The 14871-nt window shown below is 45.1% G+C and overlaps 1 long non-coding RNA gene across 1 annotated transcript in view; it reads right to left on the reverse strand.

The window, feature by feature from the left end:
• LOC111539631 overlaps positions 1–3653 on the reverse strand; it is a 43096-nt gene extending 39443 nt beyond the window's left edge. The window contains exon 1 of the long non-coding RNA XR_002730735.1: positions 3599–3653. This is a non-coding gene — a long non-coding RNA (uncharacterized LOC111539631). The remainder of the gene's footprint in view (positions 1–3598) is intronic.
• Positions 3654–14871: the final 11218 nt, after the last annotated feature.

Raw genomic sequence — 14871 nt, forward strand, 5'->3', positions numbered from 1 at the left:
TTTTTTTTTTTTTTTTTTTTTTTTTTTTTGAGACGGAGTCTTGCTTTGTCACCCGGGCTGGAGTGCTGTGGCCAGATCTCAGCTCACTGCAAGCTCCGCCTCCCAGGTTTACGCCATTCTCCTGCCTCAGCCTCCGGAGTAGCTGGGACTGCAGGCGCCCGCCACCTCGCCCGGCTAGTTTTTTGTATTTTTAGTAGAGACAGGGTTTCACCGGGTTAGCCAGGATGGTCTCGATCTCCTGACCTCGTGATCCGCCCGTCTCGGCCTCCCAAAGTGCTGGGATTACAGGCTTGAGCCACCACGCCTGGCCTTATAGTCCTATCTTAAGCCTCAGAAAACAAGGGTTGTTTTTTTTTTTTTTTTCTCATTAAAAACACAAAGCCTCTCCTTACAACACCCCTTCAAGTTCATGGAATATTTTAATGTGTTAATATTCTCTTTGTATGCACAGAGCCATCAAATAAGTTTGTTACTTATTCTTTTTTTTTTTTTTTTTTTGAGACAGAGTTTTACTCTGTCTCCCAGGCTGGAGTAGAATGGCACGATTTCAGCTCACAGCAACCTCTGCCTCTGAGGTTCAAGTGATTCTCCGGCCTCAACCTCCCTAGTAGCTAGGATTACAGGCTCACGCCACCATACCCAGCTGATATTTGTATTTTTAGTAGAGATGGTGTTTCACTATGTTGGCCAGGCTGGTCTTGAACTCCTGAGCTCAAGTGATCTGCCCACCTTGGCCTCCCAAAGTGCTGGGATTACAGGCTTGAGACACCAGGCTGGGCCTGTTTTAAATTATTTCTTCTTCTCCTTCTCCTTTCTTCTCCTTTCTCCTTCTCCTTCTCCTTCTCCTTCTTCCTTCTTTCTTCTTCTTTCTTCTTCTTCTTTCTTCTTCTTCTTTCTTCTTCTTCTTCTTCTTCTTCTTCTTCTTCTTCTTCTTCTTCTTCCTCCTCCTCCTCCTCCTCCTCTTCCTCTTCTTCCTCCTTCTTCTTCTTCTTCTTCCTTCTTCTTTCTTCTCCTTCTTCTCCTTCTCCTTCTCCTTTTCTTCTTCTTCTTTCTTCTCCCTTTTTTTTTTTTTTTTTGTAGAGATGAGATCTCACCGTGTTGCCCAGGCTGGTCTCGAACTGCTGGCTCACGCAGTTCTCCTGCCTCTGCCTCCCAAAGTGCTGCATAAGCCATTGCACCCAGTCTTATTCTTAATTTCTTAAACACATATAACATTTCTGAGTAGCAAACAGGCTTCTAATCAGTTAGTCCTCACAATATCCCAAAGGGGGAGGGTCTATTATTATTCCCATTTTACAAATGAAGAAACTGAGACCTAGGAGAAGTTAGGTAACTTGCCCAAAGCTATACAGCTGGCAAGTGGTGATGCCAGATTCAAACCCAGGCATTTAGGCTCCTGAGTCCAGACTTGACTCATTCACTGCGTTGCGTCTTACACATCGTATACACCGGAGAGCTGCAGCCCGGGAATGTTAGATGCGAACTCAACAACTACCAAGAACAAAGCTGCTTTGCTTTGTACAGTTGTAAGACTGCTTGTTAAAAGTGGCACAGGACTGTTCCCAGATGATTCTCGCTCCTGTTGCCTCCTCCACAGCCCTTTACAGAGTTTGAGTATCCAGTTGGTTCTTAAGGAGAGGACGAACTAAATGAGCCAAAATGTTCACTGAAGGTCAATGTTGAAAGAGGCGCCCTTCAGTGTTTCCTTTTGTTTGTTTCTTCTGGAAGGAAACAGACATTTGGAACATAAAAAGCAGCTGGGAATGTGGACCAAGGACAGCCAGGGTGCAAAGAAAAATAGCATTACTGAAGTTGTTTGGGGTGGAAAGTATTTTGTGTGGGGGGGGGTTGTTTTTGTTTTTGTTTTGGGGGAAAATTCCAAATAGTTTAATTTATAGTCAAATTGGACAACTTCTTCATTGTTCCCTCACAATGTTCCAAATTTCCTAGTTAATTTCTGGTCACTTCTAAGGTTTGAGGTATTTAATCTGTATGAAAAAGGACTTTTAAATACATATTTTAAATGATAATAATTAGTTTGTTTTCACACCTTAAGAAAATGGCTTCACAGTGTAAACCAGCAATACGAAAAGTTGCTTGACTGAGCACCTTTATAATTATCAGAATACCCCTGAAATGCTGAAGCAGTTCTTTTCTTTTCTTTTCTTTTTTTTTTTTTTTTTTGAGAAGGAGTCTAGCTCTGTCGCCAGGCTAGAGTGCAGTGGCACGATCTTGGCTCACTGCAACCTCCGCCTCCCGGGTTCAAGCAATTCTCCTGCCTCAGCCTCCCGAGTAGCTGGGATCACAGGTGCCCGCCACCACGCCCAGCTAATTTTTGTATTTTTAGTAGAGACAGGGTTTCTCCATGTTGGCCAGGATGGTCTCGATCTCCTCACCTTGTGATCCATCCACCTTGGCCTCCCAAAGTGCTAGGATTATAGGCGTGAGCCACCGCACCTGGCCTGAAGCAGTTCTTGAGTACAACATATTATAACTCAAATGGAAGAGACACTGAGCAGTGAGAGAATGGCTGGTTTTCTTTATAACTAAGCCACAGGCGCGGGAGTATGTCAGGGATAATAATTCTTACCTGCTCTCAACTTTATTCCCAGGATGCTGGAAATGACTAAGACATCAGTAAAATATAATACCCAGGAAGTTAAACAGTGACTTGTGTGTTTAGAGTCTTAGGAAAAATAGGCAGGAGTGTCTATGAGAGAATTTACTACAGCAAACCTCACCTTTTTCCTGGCTTTTCATGAGAAAGGCGTGGAATAAGGAGAGATGCAGAAGGGTTTTCGCTTTAAGTTGATGCCTGAATGCTTTCAGCCTTGGCAACCATGGATAATTGAATAAGGGAGTGGGATGGAAGCAGCTCAGATAGTGGTATACTCACCATTTACCAATGGTGTGCATTAATTACACTAATAATGCATTAGTAGTTTAATAACTATGAAGAGGTATGGTACATTTTGTTACATTTATATTACCACAATTTTTAAAATGGAAAAAATGTGAGGAGGAATAATATTTCATGTGACAGAATAGAATAGACAGGCTTTGAACATCATGTTCAAGACTATGGTTGCAGTAGATTGTTTGAAAACTTGACTGAGATAATCTCTCCCATTCCTGTTCATATGCCCCTTTTTAAAATGACCTTACCCCTCCTCCCATTGAAAGGTAAGTCTATTTCCCTGTCTCTACCTGTGGATCACACTTGTGTCTAACTTTGACCAATAGAATGTAGCAAAAATTATATTGTATGACTTCTGAGCCTAGGCCTCAAGACACTGTACAGGTTCTACTCCTGCCCTTTTACAATGCTGCTGTTCTGAAGAAGTCCAGGCTAGCCTCTTTGAGAACGAGAGACTATACGAAGAGAGAGGCCTAGCTGATAGCCAACACCAGTCCCAGGCATGTGAGTGAGGCCATAGGCTTAGCTGGTCCCAGCCTACCTGACACCTGACTACAGTCACATGAGTGACCCTAGGTGAGAGCAAAAGGAGAACTGCCCAGCTGAGGCCATCCCCATCCCCAATTGCTGACCCACTGAACTATGAGCAAATCAATGGTATTTATTTATTTATTTACTTACTTATTTTTACAATTGGAGTCTCACCATGCTGCCCAGGCTGGTCCCTAACTCCTGGGCTCAAGGGATCTTCCTATCTCAGTCTCCCAAGTAGCTGGGACTATAGGTGCGGGCCACCACCCCCAGCTAAATCATTATCATTTAAGGCCACTGCATTTGGGGAAGGTTTGTTACACAGCAGTAAACAACTGATATAGAAATTGGTACTAGAAGGTACCATAAATAACCTAAAACAAGTGGCACTGGCTTTAGGACCAGGTGGAGGGCATACGCTGGAAAAAAGATAAGGAAATTTGTTTTTGTTTTTTTTTTTTTGAGTCAGAGTCTCGCCCTGTTGCCCAGGCTGGAGTGCAGTGGTGCATTCTTGGCTCACTGCAGCCTCCACCTCCTGGGTTCAAGCAATTCTCCTGCCTCAGGCTCCCTAGTAGCTGGGATGACAGGCATGCACCACCACACCCAGCTAATTATTGTATTTTTAGTAGAGATGCATTTTCACTATGTTGGCCAGAGTGGTCTCGAACTCCTCACCTCAGGTGATCTGCCAGTTTCGGCCTCCCAAAGTGCTGGGATTATAGGCATGAGCCACTGCGCCCAGCCAATGATAAGGACGTTGTTAGTGGATGCTGGAAATGCTGTGAGGAAGCTGCAATAGGAGACTGGGGGAAAAGGCAATCTGGCTTTTTTGGATTTGTTTTGTTTTCTGTTTGTTTTTTGAGATGCAGTTTCCCTCTTGTTGCCTAGGCTGGAGTGCAATGGTGCAATCTCGGCTCACTGCAACCTCTGCCTCCTGGGTTCAAACGGTTCTCCTGCCTCAGCCTCCCGAGTAGCCGAGATTACAGGCACCTGACACCACGCCCAGCTAATTTTTGTGTTTTTAGTAGAGACGGGGTTTCACTGTGTTGGCCAGACTGGTCTAGAACTCCTGACCTCAGGTGATCAGTCCGCCTCGGCCTCCCAATGCGCTGGGATTACAGGTGTGAGACACCGAGCCCAGCTGCAATCTGTTTTATGTAGTGACAGAACAACTGGCAAAATGTCATCTGCAGTAGTTTGGAAGATAGAAAATGTACCTAATGAACTATGGATCTGAGTAAGAAAATTTCTGTTTGGAGAGAGAAAGATAAGCTAAAGAAGGGACTATTCAGTTTGCAAGCAGAATCTGGAGAACCTCTAGAAGGTCTGGTATGTGCTTGATTGAAAAATAAAACCGTTTTTCGTCTCCAAGTCTCTTGAGTTAGCAAAATATTATCAGAGAAAGAAATGACTTCAGAAAAAGATAAAATCAAAGGTGTGGCTTTAAAACCCTCTGATCAATACCTCAGAAAGCCTAGTAGGTCCTCTCATTGGATAAGAGCTCCACAAATCTTAAAGGCGTTTTCCTGTAGCTGCTTGACTCATTGCTCAAACTAAAATGAGTTCTACCTACTAGAGGTGACTATAATTTGATTTACTAGAAATCCATACAGTTTTAAGGGAGATATATTATATGAGACTAAAAGCGACAGAGTTCGTTCAAAATGAAAAAGCATTTCTGGGTCCCCAATTTTTTATGGGCAGGAAGCAGGTTGAGAAAGCTATTTAGATGAAAACGTGGGCTGTTCCTAGAGAAAAGGATAGGATATCTTAGACAGTGGAGCAAAGGGCCCAGAGGGCAGAACCAAGAGTCAAGGAGAGCAATGGACTAGGAAACCACTTCCAGTTAGCAAATCTGAGCCCTAATCAAGGAAAATTCCCTTCCCTTAGAGTAGAGATCTAAAAACATGCACCACCCGGGCGCAGTGGCTCACACCTGTAATCCCAGCACTTTGAGAGGCCGAGGCAGGCAGATCACGCGAGCTCAGGAGTTTGGGACCAGTCTGGCCAACATGGTGAAACCCCATCTTTACTAATAATACAAAAAAATTAGCTGGGCATCGTGGCGCTACTCAGGAGGCTGAGGCAGGAGACAAGGTGAAACTTCGTCTTAAAAAAAAAAAAAAAATGCACCCAGCTGGATTTCAGAATTGTCATGGACCATTGACTGCTGTGAGTCTCTGAATGGGAATGTCTACAGTGATTTCTGGTCCTTCTAGTGCCATAGTATATTTAGGGGCAGAATGGTGCAGATTCTTTCTTTCTTTCTCTCTCTCTCTTTCTTTCTTTCTTTCTATTTATTTATTGAGACAGAGTGTTGCTCCATCACCCAGGCTGGAGTGCAGTGGTGTGATGTGGGCTCACTGCAACCTCCACCTCCCAGGTTCAAACGATTCTCCTAGCTCAGCCTCCTGAGTGGCTGGGATTACAGGTGCCCGCCCACCACAACCAGCCAATTTTTTATATTTTTAGTAGAGACGGGGTTTCACCATGTTGGCCAGGCTGGTCTTGAACTCCTGACCTCAAGCAATCTGCCTGGCTCGGCCTCCCAAAGTACTGGAATTACAGGTGTGAGCCACCGCACCCAGCTAGAATGGTGCAGATACCTGTGAACTAAAAATGCAAGTTCTCTTCACCACTCTGGCTCTAAACCTACTATGGTACTTCTCACGATTTACCAGAGAAGCCTCATCCAGATCTGGATCTAATATTAATGACCACATCCTGGACTTCAAGCCTGATGCCCTGATGGGATAAGCTTTTGGGGAATAAGTATTGCTCATGAAAGAAGGATGTGATTTATTATGGCCAGAGGTGGACTTTCATTGCTTATTTGCAAAGATGGGTATAATCATTTCCCCCATTCCTACATGCATGTCCATTTGCAGTATGACTTTGCTGTGTTTCCCATCAAGAGGTAGACTGTATTTGCCTACGCTTTGAGGCTGAGGGGTCCTGCAGTGGATTGTGGCTAAGGTGACACTGTGCAATACACGAGTCTAGGCTTCAAGACGCCAGACCTTCTGTGTGTGTCTTCTTGGAATGCCGCCACCTTGTGAAAAGCCCAGACTGGCTGGCCTCCTGGGGGGTAAGAGACCAGATACAGAGAGAGAGACAGCCCCGACAGACAGCACCAAATGCCAGACATGTGAGTGAGGCCACCGAGAGCCGCTGTCCCAGCCAGCCCACCAACTGACCCAGGCAAGACAGGCAGAACTGTTCAGCTGAGCCCAACGCAAATTGCTGACCCACAGAGGTACGGGTAAATAAAAATGGTTGTTGTAGCCGAATGTTGTAGCCAGCTCACACCTATATTCCCAGCTCTTTGGGCAGCCAAGGCAGGAGGATGGATTGAGCTCAGGAGGTTGAGGCTGCAGTGAGAGCTCTGATTGCATCACGGCACTCCAGCCTGGGAGACAGAGCAAGATGCTGTCTCGGCCCGGCGTGGTGGCTCATGCCTGTAATCCCAGCATTTGGGGAGGCTGAGGTGGGTGGATCATGAAGTCCAGGAGTTCAAGACCAGCCTGGCCAAGATGGTGAAACCCTGTCTCTACTAAAAATACGAAAATTAGTCCGGCACGGTGGCAGGCACCTAGAATCCCAGCTACTCAGGAGGTTGAGGCAGGAGAATTGCTTGAACCCGGGGAGCGGAGGTTGCAATGAGCCGAGATTATGCCACTGCACTCCAGCCTGAGTGACAGAGTAAGTCTCCGTCTGGAAAAAAAAAAAAAAAAAGATGCTGTCTCAAAAAAAAAGTTGTTGTTTGAAGTCATTACATTTTATGGTTAATTTGTTACACCATAGTAGATTAGTAGATAACTGATATTAGAGGGAAATGTTTATCACAACAGTAAAAATTTTTTCTCACCTTCCTTTAAAATAGTTTCTGGCTCACTATGAAGTAGGTGAAGTGAGGAGGAGCTGGGCCTGGTGGCAGGGCACTTGCTGTGCGCTGGTGTGGGGTTTGAGTTTCCTGCCTCTCCCGGGGGGAGGGAGGACTATGTGCACATGTAACTGTCCATTAAGTCTTTTTGAGGCTTGGGACTTCCTCAATAGTGGGCAAGGAGGGTAAGAGTAAGAACTTGAGTACTTATTAGCGTCAGACCTCATGCCAACTGTTTGACTTGGATCATCTAGTTTAACAACGGGTCCTATTGTACCTATTTTCAGTCAAGGTAACTGAGCCTTCGGGAGGTTATTTTTGCTGGAATTCAAACCTAGTCTCATTCCAGAGGCCTTAACCACTGTGCTAGAGCCCCTGTTTTACTGGGAACAGCAATACATGTGTGGGGGCAAATAGGGAACTGGGGTGGGCTTCAGAGGTGCCGAAGGTTGAATACGGAAAAAACGTTCAGACAATTCTTAGATGAGGTCTCCTCTTTTCTCCAGACTCTCGTACCGCCAGCCTGAGGGTTATTTCATTAGTTTCCTGCAGCTATGGCATCTTTGCAAATTGCTTCTAAAGGCTCACTTCTAGTTTAGAAACTCTGGGAATCTCTGTTATAACCACCAGGTAAAGAGAATGCAAGTCAGCCTGAATTGTGGAAGGGAAGACAAATGCTTGCTTATTTCTCCAGCACAACCTCCTCACCAGCTGCTTGTCAGGCATTTGGTTGTTTTGCTCTTTGCCAGCTTACCAACAACTAGAAAGCCTCTTTCTTTGATTAGCAGCTATTAAAATCACAATGTGAATACAGAATTGCGAACAAAAGCAGAGCCCTGGGTACATGTACTACGGCAAACTCTACAAGCCTCTTGTGCTGGCAGGCTTTATTTTAAAGAAACATAATGTAGGGTATAGCTGATGTGTCTGGCCATGCTCTGGGTCAAGTTCAAGTTCTCTGACTTACAGCCCCTGGGGAGAGTAGGAAGAGAAAAACAACTAAGAGGAGGAAGTTTAATAATAGGATGAAAATAAATAGGAAAAAAGTAAAAATTAGGAAATAGAGAAAAAGATGATATTAGAAAAATAAGGAAGATGAGAGCAGAAGGGATTCATTTAAAGAAAAAAGTAAAATAAATGAGAGACAACATGGAATGTTAGAAGGTGAGAGAAGGAGGCAGAAAGATTAGGTTTTATTTTATTTATTTTATTGTTATTATTATTTCGAGACGGAGTCTTGCTCTGTCGCCCAGGTTGAAGTACAGTGGTGCAATCTCAGCTCACTGCAACCTTTGCCTCCAGGGTTCAAGTGATTCTCCTGTCTTGGACTCCCTACCAGGGATTACAGGCACCTGCCACCACGCCTGGCTAATTTTTGTATTTTTAGTAGAGACAGGGCTTTGCTGTGTTGGCCAAGCTGGTGTCAGACTCCTCACGTCAGGTGATCCACCCACGTTGGCCTCCCAAAGTCTGGGATTACAGGCATGAGCCACTGTGCCTGGCCAGATTAGGTTTTAGAAATGAGACAATGAAAATACATATTTGCTTTGTTTTGTTCTGTTTTGTTTTAGAGATGGGGATCTTACTATGTTCCCTAGGCTGGAGTGCAGTGGCTATTCATAGGCTCAATCATATCAAACTGCAGCTCAAACTCCTGAGCTCAAACAATCCTCCTGCCTCAGCCTCCCAGGTAGCTGGAGACAACAGGCAGACACACACCACCAGGCACAGGTATTGATTAGAGCATCTCATATGTTATGAAAATACATATTTTTAGAAACCTTGTTCTCCACATTCCTCCCGCCTACCACAAGGCACAAGACTAAATGGAAATACTGTGGGATCCCTGTGGAATCAGCGTCCCCACCCTGACATTCACACACACGTGCATTCACACACGGAATGATGGTCAGAGGGTCAGGGATGCTAGACTCCGTGCAGGCCTATTTTCTGTTCTATAATTCTCTGGCTCTCCCTTTTCTCTCCAAAAGACCTGGGGCCTCCCAGGTTGCCTTAGCAAAGGGCAGACATGCTGGTCTGTGCTGAGTGCTGGTCTGATGTTGTCATCTCCCAAACATTTTTGTAAGATAGCAAGTTAGGGACCAGTGTATTCAAAGGGAGGATTTAATCTATTTACAGATTCATATCAGTGGGTGGCCAACTGAGTTTGGATCTTGATAGAGGACAGGAAAACAGGAAGGCTGGCTTGCTTAATCAAAGGTTTTCAAATATCCATTTGAAAAATACATGGAATTTTGAGGAAAATCCCAAACATGTCTTCAGAGGAGTCTGGTCCTCCATTCTAATTCCACGTGACCAATAATTAACACACTGTTTACTTGGGGTTTTACTTCTTTGAGGCTTAGAGCCAATGAGAGAAGATTCTACAATAGCTTCAAAGGACCTTCTAACAAATATGTTCTGGTAGTTTAAGGAGCTATTTTTGCCTTTCTCCTTGGAAAAAAAAAAAAAAAAAAAAAAAAGCCAGCGTCTTTTCCCAAAATGAATGAAAAAGAAGAGTTACGTACTAAAAGAACTATATTCTAAATTAGAGCACTAAATACCAGTTCTTTCATCTTCCAACCTTCAACTTTGGCAAAATTTATGTGTATTTATATGTATATGTTTTTTGTGTGTGTGTGTATGTATGTGTGTGTGTGTATGTATATATATATATATACACCTATTTCTCCCCTCAAGAAATGGGGTCTCACTATGTTGCCTAGGCTGGGCTTAAACTCTTGGGCTGATGCAATCCTCCCTCCTCAGCCTCCCAAAGCGCTGGGATTACAGGTGTGAGCCACTGCACTATATACTTATAATTGAAGTATAACTTGCAAGATACTGAAGTTACATAACTCTTTACAACTTTCCAATGTCCAGAAATCACAGCTAACAAAATATGAAACACCAATGAAAAATGAACAACTGTCTTGGTGTCTTTATTTTCTCTACCACACCGCCATCATCCCCCGACCCCCGTCCATAATCCTGGCTTCATTATAATGGGACAAAGCAAAGGAACTGGGCATTGAATGAGATTCTGTCTCTGTAATGAGAGCAAATAGAGAACACCGCCACCATCTGGGTGCTACCCAGAGTCAGAGCACAGGTGCTTACGTGATGTCTAGGTTCCCATTGGCCTTCAGCAAACACCAGCACATTCATCACCATAGCCAGGTAAGCAAAGGAAGTGGAACCATTATGATCCTCTTTTCCACAGGTGGAAAAACAAAAATCAGAGTGGTAAGGAGCTGTGTCAAAGTCACACACACAGCCAGAAACCCAAACTGGTGGCAGTGATACACATAGCTGTGGATCTGGCACCCCAGGGCACCTGGCACTGAAATGAACAGTTGGGAGCAGCACTAAGCTCTCCTGGTAGGTTATAGCAGGGTCTATGCCTTGGTCCTCATTGCCTGCTCCATTTCCTCAACAATGAGGCAGGACAACCTCAGAGTGTCCCTTTAACTCAAAAGTACAGGAAAAGGAGGACACTGGCATTTTCCTGCAAGACTTTTAAACTTTCCCATGCTATATGGAGCAAATGTTTTGTGTAGTTTTCCGATGGCCTTGATGAAAGATGTTATGCAATTCAATATAATTGTAGCATGAAGAAATTAAAGGCCATGCCAGGCTTATCAAATGTTTGGACCCAGTTAAAGATCCAGAAACATTAAGCATTCAAGACATAGCCAGCTTATTTCTGTGGAGTCTGTTCCTTCAGGGTCTCTCCTCCTTTGCTCGGCACTCAAGGCCTCTTATAATCTGTCCTTGATCTATCATTCTCACTGTCCCAGCTTGTTTGTACATATCGCTTACTTCAGCCAGCCTGCTGGCACGTGCTCCTTGCCAAGGCTCCTGTGCAGCCTTCCCACTCAAGTTCCATCTCTCTCCCACACTTCTTGCTTACCCAAATCCAATCCCTTCATAATCCAGTGGACACACTGCTTCTTGGAAAAGACTTCCTTCACCACCCCAGTCCTCTGAGCTCCAAACTTGTCCAAGTCAGCCTACCATTGGTTTGTAAATCATTCAGGAAGGCTTTTTTTTTTTTTTTTTTGTTTTTTGGTGAGACAGAGTTTCACTCCATCACCCAGGCTGGAGTGCAGTGGTGCAGTCTCAGCAACCGCAACCTCCGCCTCCTGGGTTTAAGCGATTCTCTGCCCCAGCCACCCAAGAAGCTAAGATTACAGGCATGTGGCACTATGCCCAGCTAATCTTTTGTATTTTTAGTAGACACAGCATTTTTTCATGTTGGCCAGGCTGGTCTCGAACTCCTGGCCTCAAGTGATCCACCCACCTCGGCCTCCCAAAGTGCTAGGATTACAGGTATGAGCCACCGCACATGGCCCCGGAAGCATTTTTTTTGCCAGCCTGTACCCTGCATACATCCTTGGCCTCTCAGAACCCCCTTCCTCCTTAATATGAACATTGTGGTCCCTACCTCAATGGAGTTGGTAAAGATGAAGTGAGAAGGCCCACATTAAGTGCCTAGCAGTGTCTGGAACATTGGCAGGTTCCCCATAAATGCATTTTCCCATCCCCTGTGCCAGGTACAGCACTAGGCACTGGAGGGAGCAGCTGGGGAAAGAGTGACCAGTATGTGCAATGGACACTGCAGAGTGGTAACAGGTGTTCCCACGTGGCTTTGAGCAAGTTTTTGCATTTCTCTCTCACCCATATGCGCTGATGATAGTATCTATATCATAGCCTACATGATAAGCTTAAAAGAGCTAATGCCTATGAAGCACTGAGAATGGTGCCTGGGCCAAAGTAAGTATTCAGGAAGCCTCAGCAATAATGCAGATGTGTGCAGAGGGCATACCATGAGCAAGACAGATGTGGTTTCTGTCTTCAGGCAGTGAGTAGAAGAGATAAGACACAAATACGTTTGCTCTACAATACAACTCATTTGGCATTTGACATATGTTATCTTGAGTTGTTAGCTATCTATTTACATGTATGTCTTGTCCCCCTATCAAGATGGTAAATTTATTGAGGGAGGAGGGCCTGGATCCAATTCTGCTAGGTCCCCTGCACTGACCAGAGTGTCTTGTGTATAGACATCCAATACTATTTATTGCTGATTACCTAAAGGATCGATCTTGCCTCTGCCATAAAAACTTTTATTATGAAGATCCTACTCATTGATGGGGTTCTGTGGCTTTCTTGGTGTGATCAGATTAATATGTGAAAAATTAACGTGTAACCACCATCCTGTGGACACCAGCATCCCCAAGTCTCTGCTATACATAAATCTGTCATCATTCTGGTTAAGATGCATCGAACCGAGATACCATCGACCCACAGCTAAAGCTATCTCTGAGTCCCCTGAATTGCATTTTTCCATGAAATAATAATAATGACACTTTATCTCATTTAACCCCGACAATATTCTATAAGGCAAGTACTACCACCATGCCCATTAGATAAACGGGAAAACCAAGGCATGGAGAGCGGAGACTATTTGCCCGAAGCCACAAGTGAGTGGTGGAGCTGAGATTTGAACCCAGGGAGCCTGACACGAGGTGGAAGCATGTAACTGCTATGCCAGTCTGCCTGATTTGGTGACAAAAAGACAGCCTGGTCTCAGAGCTCTAACAAGAAGGCAAAGCTATAAAAGAACCAGTAACATGGCACAGTGTCCCTGCAAGCCCCCAGGGGAAGATCTTTATGGCAGAGACTTCTTTCTCCACAGCCACGGTGAGAAAGACAACCCTGGCCCACAGGGGGACATTTTTTCATGGGATTTGTGGCAACTGTGCTGTTCATGCTGGCGTGGGGAACACTGGCTCCGTCTTTCATCAAAGGCTCCCATCCAGGACGCTCACTCATGGCTCCCCACCCAGGGGTCGCACCTAGGGGTTCCTCTTCTAGAGCAAGGACACGGAGCCATTTTTCTCCTCCTTCCCGTTGTACTGTCTCTTGTTGGTGATTTTTTTTTTTTTTTTAATTTATGATTTTCGGCCCAGCCGGTTGTTAGCCTGCTGTGTTTGGAAATGGTAGATGATTAAACCTCCTGGCCAGGTGTAAATGCAACCTTTGTCATCTGGAGGCTGGGAGAATTACCTTGTTGAGCTGCAGCCTCCCTGTGGCTCCACACTTTCTGCTTCAAGCAGAACCTCTCCCAGGCTAAGGTCTACAAGGCTTAGGCCTACCATTGGATTACCCTGCTCTGAGTGAGCGCAGCCCAGAAGCCAGAGATCACAGATGTACCCACACGGCCACAAAAGCTCTGAATAGACCCTAAAATTTGGAGGTGGAGAATCAAGCACCTCTCTCTCTCTCTCTCTGTCTCTCTCTCTCAAGGGAATTTTTACTAGGTAAATAATAAAAATATGTAATCATTGACTAGGCCTTTAAACCTGAACTGAAGGTACGTTTGCATTTCTGTTGCCAATAGAGATTCCCACTAGTCCCTTACTCTGCCTCAATAGCCACCTCTCAGAGTCTACTTGTCCACTTGGCTACTGGGATGTCATTTCCATGTTCAGCCCCAGGGAGCTACAGTCACACAGAGAGCTGAGAACCAGCCCCAAGGCTGCAGCTCGAGGAGGTCACTGAGAGAAATGGATTTACAAATCCCTAAGGAAGCCCTACACTTGGCCACAAACCCTGACCACAGGCCTGTGAGAGGGAGAGGCCAAGCCAGGACTGACTCCCCGTGCTGTGAAATTGTGAACCCAGAGGACGAGAAGTTCTGGATCTGCATGGAAGGCATCAGCAGCCCAGTGTCCTGAAGCATCAGCCAAAAGCCTTGTGTTGACTTTGTAAGGCTGAGATCTCACCAATAGACTCATGCTTCAGGAAGCTATTTCTGAACAAACAGCATGCAGCAAGTGAGCTCTCTGTGCCTGTTCCCAACGCACTGAGCTTGGCCCCTGCTCAAGGTGAGCTGAAGGCAGTGAAACCTGTTCTCGGGTTGCTTTCATTGGTCAAAGTCCTTTTCTAGGTGTTGGGTGGCTCTTGTTGAATTTTGGTGCCGTTTGGGAAGATATGTAAAAGTCTACTTGAGCCTTCTCTGTGGGCAGTAAATAAATGTTTGTCAAAGACCAAATGACTAACTCAAAAAGTCAATTAGCGTGTGTGTAGTGAGCGTCCCTTGAGCCCAGCCCTAAATAACACGCGGTGAGAGACTCACAGACACCCCAGCAGCAGCAGCAAATTGGGAGGTGGGGGGACAAAACCAACAGCCCTGGGATCGTTCGAAAACAACCCTATGCTAAACGACTAAATTTGCCTTAACTGTGACCCATTTTGCTCTTTGCAATGTATGTGACAGATGACATGGCTCTGCGAAGTTTTCAAAGGCTTTTTGGCTAAAAGCAATGCCATTTTAACCAGCAAGAGGATAGACACATGCCCAGCAACGGCAGGCTCATTCAATATGCAAGCAAAGAAGGAGACTTCAGCCTGGGTTGGAGTCCTTTCATGGATGGCAGGATGCAGATTAAGTGGTAGATTAAGTTGGGAGGAGAAAGGTTTATCTCAGCCAGTGCAGGAATGCAGGGTCAGGAAGAGACTGGGGACTGGAGAC

This window comes from Piliocolobus tephrosceles, chromosome 18 (genome assembly GCF_002776525.5).
Source record: "Piliocolobus tephrosceles isolate RC106 chromosome 18, ASM277652v3, whole genome shotgun sequence".
NCBI classification, from domain to species: domain Eukaryota; kingdom Metazoa; phylum Chordata; class Mammalia; order Primates; family Cercopithecidae; genus Piliocolobus; species Piliocolobus tephrosceles.